Below are 6,623 nucleotides of genomic sequence, written 5' to 3'. Positions count from 1 at the left end.
AATGAGCGTTTATTATACAGAACACATCACTAGTTTGGGGATCAATGTGGTGAGTGAAAGGGAACCTCTTTATTTTTTGAGCTTTATGGCTGTGCACCATAAATCACTGTCACTAGAATCAAAGGAAGAAGAAGCCTGAACCAATTCTCAGAGCAAAATCCTTTAAACCATAGTTCATTCTATTAGTTGGCATAGGGCTAGATGGCCACAGCATCCTCATCTGCAGAGGAGGAATACCAAGCAAAGCCTACTAAGGTTGTCATGGGGATTCTAGAAAATGCTCTGTGCAAAGTAATTCCCCAAAGTAAAGACTATCATACTAAGCTTGCCTTCTGTTCTGCCTCCATGTCTGTGGTGCCCCACCCTCCCTGCCCCTGCTCTTAGCTCCTCCCTGTAACAGCTGTCTAAACCACTGGCAAGACTTCTGTGAGCTAGGCTACTCAGACTAAATTCCACAGAGCCAGGAGGGAATTGTTTCCCAAGGGTTTAATTGGAAAGTACTGTGGCTGGGGTAAAAATAGACACGCCAGCTCCAAAATTCATGACTTATAAGACGTTCTGGAAGAGGCAAAGCCACTGGGCAGAAAGCAGGCTGGTGACTGATGGGGACTCAGGGTGGAGGTAGGGGCTTGAAAGTCCAGGCCCAAGGGGACATTGTATAAAGGTAGAATGATTCTGAATCTTGGTTTGAGAGGTGACAATGCATCTCCAGATCCTGCTTCCGACTCAGTGACCTAGACGCTTAATAAGGGCAAATTTTGCTACATCTAAATTATACATCAATGATTCTAACTTTTAAAAAAGAAAATTATGGTTTGGGACTTTTAAAACTTCTTTTAGAAAAAAAAATCTGTGATTGAAGTAAGAAATGAGCTGTGCTTTTGAGAACAGTTTCATGTGTAACTAACCCCAGGAGAAGACAGACTTCATAGTTCCCTAAAAGGGCCAAAGTTCCCTGGGAATTCAGAAGCAAGGGAACTGTCCATCCGGGAAACTCAAGAGGCATTTCAGGGAGGAGGTTCTGTTTACCTAGATCCGACAGATTTCAGTTCATTGTTATTTATTTTCTTCTCTGCCAACTACAAAGAATATATTAAACTCAACATATGTTCATGTATGACTTGCAGAATCTATTACAAGCTTGACTATATTTCTGTTTGTTTGTTCCCTTTGAGATGGAGTATCATGAAGCCCAGGCTGGCATCAAATTCTCTATGTAGCAGAGGCTCTCTCTGACCTCTGTAGCTGAGGTTAGTTTTGATCTCTTACTCCTTAAGCCTCTACTTCTCAGTGCTGGGATACAGATGTGTGCCACCGTGCCTGGCTCATTTGTCTATTTCTAGAATCTATAACATAATGACATATTTGCCAGAAATTGAAGGACTCATGTTTCCCATTATCTTGCCCTGCAGGCAGATGGTCAACACTAACACCAAGGTTTTAGGTTTGTGCTACCCAGGAAAAACAGTTGGCTGTTAGATGACTTTTAAAAACTGTCCCTTCATTCAATGGAAAGGGGCAAAGGGCCATGCCATTAGAGGACATTCAAGTGTAAGAAAGACACTGGGAGCAGGGAGCACAAATCTAGATTCTTGTGATGGCTATCCTGGTTGACAACTTGACTACATCTGGAATGAACTACAATCCAGAAATGGAGGGCACACCCGTGATCCAGATCTTGAAGCTGGAAGGCAAGGCTTCTGACCCAGATCTTGACATGGGATGACACATGTTTTTTGATCCAGATCTTGAGGTACAGTGGCCATGAAAAGCTGAGGCCTAGGCATGATGGTATAAGTCTTTAATCTCAGAAGACCTAGGCAAGCAGATCTCTGAGTTCAAGGCCAGCCTGGGACATAGCAAGTTCCAAATCCAAGCATGGTGGTACGCACCTTTAATCTGGGCCATACCTTCTGCTGGAGGCTTCCATAAGAACAATGGAAGAAGGAACGCTCTCTCTTCTTTGCCTGCTAATACAGTTCTGTAACTCGTGGGTAACCTCACCAATTAGGAAGGAAAGGAAAAGATCCAGCCAAGCCTCATGGTGCAGGTCAATAATCCCAGCTACTCTGGAGACCAAGGAAGAAGGATGGAAAGTTCAAGGTTGGCCTAGGCTAAGGCAGCGTTCAAGGCTACCATGGGTAATAAGGCCTCTAGTCAAAATAAAAAGAGGATTCAACAACAGAATGTTTGCTTAGCATGCAAGGGATCCGAGGTTCTGTCTTCAGTCCCACAGAAAAAATACAGTAGCTTTTAGATCTATAAAAAGACATTAACTTTTACCATAATCAGTGAGTTAGTTTCCTTTTAATGAACCAGTAGATCTAGGAGAGAGGAAAAAAAAAAACAAGCTAGGGAAAGGAATGTAGAACAGGAGCTACACATGAGCATGAGAAGATGGTCACACCACCGAGGCTGAGAAGAAAACAGTACACCCTACACCAACTGGGCCAGCAAAACTTACCACATTTGTGAATATGATGTTAATGAGGAGCTAGGAAATCTAGCTACTTCTGGGACAGCCATGGTGGACACATCTCCTTTGGAATGTCTGTGAAAGTTCTGAGAGTTTTAACTGAGGAGGGAAGATCTACCTGGAAGTGGGTCCCACAAGCTGGGTGGGGGCTCAGATTCCACAAAAATGGAAAGGGGGGGAGAGTGAGCTGAGCCCTGGGCAAATACATTCTCTTCTTGTTGGTATGAGCAGGCCACGTCTCTTCCCTACAACGGTAGGCTGTATCCCTTTGGACTAGAAGTCAAAATAACCACTTTCTCCCTCAAGTTGTTTTCATTGGATATTTAGTCACGGCAACAAGAAGAGTAATAATGCAGGCGGTGATGGAGAGTAAGTGTGTATACTTGCCTGATACCCTGGGACTGTTTCCAGGAAGGGATGCCAGCGGCTGGGACCAGAGTAGATTTATGAGAATAAACCAAGAGGAAAGGATGGGAAGGACGTCTACTATAACTTTTGCTCCTTTAAATTCTGAGTCATGTGAGTATGTTACACATTCAAAAACAAATTTTAAATGAATAAAAGCCCAAGCAACTAAATCATGGAAAAAGACAGAGGTCTGGGATCCATCCCTTGCCTGATTGCTAAGTTTTGTGGCCATATACCATCCCTTTTTTTATGAACCTTGGCGTGAGTTCTTGTAAATGATGAGGTTGGTGCTTAAGCTCTAGCAGGCTCTCGAAGACCCTGGGCTGGCTCCTTTGTTTTTGCTTGTTTGATGGTTGAGTGGGTTGAGAATAAAGGGTTCCCTCTTTGGAGTCACTACACACAACATGCAGATTTATAGACTCTAAAGCTCAGGATACAGTTTTGTAATTTGCCACATGATAAGCAGTCCGTCCTTTAAGACATGAGAGCACAGCCCAGGGTTCTGTATGGGACCGCACCACCCTTTGTGTGTGTGTGTGTGTGTGTGTGTGTGTGAAGATTTTCATGAAGAACTTTGTGTTTATGGGAGCCTGAAATGGTGGAAACCAGTGGTCACTTCACATGTGGTAGAGATGCCAAACATCAAACAGTTTTTATTTCTGTCCAGGTTATTAGATATTTAGCCATCCTTTGATTATGAGAAAAAAAGTTAAGTATAAACCTTTCTTTTAAATTTTTTTTACTTACTTTACATTCTGCTCACTGACTCCTCCCAATCAACCCTTCCCACAATCCTTCCCATGTATGTGATTCTTAATAAAACCTTTGTCCCTAAATGTTTAATATGAAGGTACTGAAAACTACTAAAAGCTAGCTACATCTTAAATAATATAAAATGCAAAAAATAAAAAACAATCCTGTGTTTTTGAGCCATATGCTAAAAGTGTAAATTCCAATTAGTGGAAAATATTTAACTTTGGGGAATAAAATTAATTACCATTAGAATCCATATTCCACCAAAAAACAAATCTCAGGGAAATTCTATATCTAAGAAAAATAGGAATACACAAGGTGAGGGTGGGAAGAAAGTTTGCAGGTCTACAGAGAAGTGAGTGCGCCCTAAAATAACAGACTCACTGATTTTGTAGGACACATTTTTGTCAGCAGGAAAGGAGATGTTTGAGACAAGCTAAGAGAGGATTTACCCTATCTTCCCCTTTCTCCACTTACAACAGTTGAATGCTCTAGGAGTCTTCAAAACAGTAGCTCAGTCATAGTAGCCACAGGACACTACAGCGCCAAGGTTTCTGCTAGGCCTCAGCTTGAAACAGTAGAATCTCACGGCTCCATTTGGGTGGGCAGATTCCTGACTCCTCTCCTTGAAGAAGAGACAAGTTCTGCTACAGCAAACATACACAATGAACCAAGGAGTCAGAGCATAAATCTCCACTCTGGTGCTTTGTCTTGGAAACCCCAAGTGGCCTCTTGATGGACAGCCATTATCTTATGGAATATGAGACCTGTTTTCTGTATTATCACAGAGAACAGATGAACTATAGCCTGACCCAGAAAGCCAGAAGGCCTTGAGCTTGCCTTACTGTGTTAATTACATTTCTTATCACTGTGACGAGACACCCAACAGAAACACTTTGTACGTGGAAGAGCCTGTTTGGGCTCCTGGTTTCAGAGGCTGGCGTCTATTCAAGCAGGGAAGCCAATGGCACATACATGGCAGCAGGGACATGGTAAAGACTCCTTACATCTAGACAGGCCAGGGAAGCAGAGAGAACTACACTGGAACCAGGTGCACATGGGCCATCCCTCATGACTTACCTCTAAAAACTAGGCCCTGCCTCCTAGAAGCACCTCATTTTGGAGAATTAATATGGAATTATGAGTGTGAGATAATCAAGACACGTGTGTACATATCTTTACAAATGTGTGTTACACTTTTCAGGTTCATGTTACATATCTGTCTGTGTATCATAGGGACCAAGACTCATTTACAATTAACTCATCAAGACATGTAGATATTGAATATGCTGTTTATTAAGAGATGGGTAGGATCCGACAGACATTAAAAGACTTCAAGATCCAGCTCCATAACCTTCAGAAGTTGGGTGTTTGCTTTCCCCATGATTTTGGTTCAAGATCTTCTCTTTTTTTAAGTAGATCAGCACAGTTGTCCTACAACACTCTCCTGTCTTTAGTGTGGTACTGCCACATGGCAGACCGGGAGACCCTTTTAAAATGAAGTGCTTCTAGACATCATTTGTCTTTAAGCTCTTTAAGAGTACTCCTCTTACTCTCAGAAAAAAAAAAAAAAAACCCATGTCCTGAATTCTGTGATCAAGCTTGCTTGTGACCCTGTTCCAGCTTCTGTCATCAAGCTCATCTGTGCACTTCCATTCCTAGGCAAGGGGCTTCTCCATCTCCTCTTCTTTTGGACAGGACATTCCTTTGGTTGAGATATTTGTGTCCTGTCCTTTTCCCCCTTCTCATATCAGGTCATCATTTAGCTCCTTCCTACTTAGTCTAGTTACTTCTCTGGTGCTGTGATAAAACACCCTGACCGAAAGCAAATTAGGGAAGGAAAGGGTTGGTTTGGCTTACACTTCCAGGCCACGGTCCATCGTTGAGGGAAGCTAGGGCAGGAACTCAAGCAAGAACATAAAATAGAAACCAAGGAGACATTCTGCTTGCTGGCTAGTATGCTCAGGCCCATCCTCACCTAGGTCACCACCTGCCCAGGAAATGGTATCACACACCGTGGGCTAGGGTCTCCTACATCTATTAGTAATCAAAGCAATCCCTCACAGACACACCCACAAAATAAACCAATAAAAAGATAATTATTGAAGCCTTTCACAGGTAATTCCAGGCAGCATCACGTTGATAGTCAATGCTAGCCAGGGCACATTGACATTTCACAGATCCTAAGAAAGCAGAAGTCAGGCTCCTTCCCAGTCCTTTGGATTGAAATCATCCATAAAACAAGACTGACTCCTGTGTGATACTTAAGCACATGAACGTCTGAGAAGTTATGGTCTAGGAATTGTCCACGCATGCTCATCTTAGGGGCCACCTCCATCCTGAGAACTCTTGTACCAACAGTCTACCTGGTCTACGCCAGATGCCTTTCTCTGATTTCTTATCATCATGTATGTTCTTTTCTCCATAGTATATTTTTTACAGTATACTATTGTGGGTTCTTCTATTCTTAGTACATAGTCTGGTTAGTATATATTAGGTATTCAATTTTTTTTTCCTCTTGATAAATAAAAAGAAGCGTCAGACCAAACAAAAGCACAAGCAGACCATCGTTCCTTAGGAAACGTTTCTGCTGCCGTTAAATTTCTCTTAAACCTCCATTTCTGGTTCTTGCTACATGTTCCACTGTCAAGAGCTCAGATCAAGGACACTCAGGTCTCTCCATCTTCCCTCGGACCAATTGCTGGAGACCTTGAACAAATGAACCTTCCAGCATTTTACCTGGCTGTGCGTTCAGCTCAGCCACGAAATAAAAGCTGTGGTTGCTGATGGCCTTTTTGAAGGGTCCCAACGTCTTTAGAAGTCCTAGCTTCAATTTGCTAAATGCATGAAACTCAAGAAGAATGAAGACCAAAGTGTGGACACTGTGCCCCTTAGAATTGGGAACAAAACACCCATGGAAGGAGTTACAGAGACAAAGTTTGGAGCTGTGACGAAAGGATGGACCATCTATAGACTGCCATATCCA

Source organism: Mus caroli, chromosome 4 (genome assembly GCF_900094665.2).
Source record: "Mus caroli chromosome 4, CAROLI_EIJ_v1.1, whole genome shotgun sequence".
NCBI lineage: Eukaryota > Metazoa > Chordata > Mammalia > Rodentia > Muridae > Mus > Mus caroli.
This window is presented reverse-complemented; position numbering follows the sequence as displayed.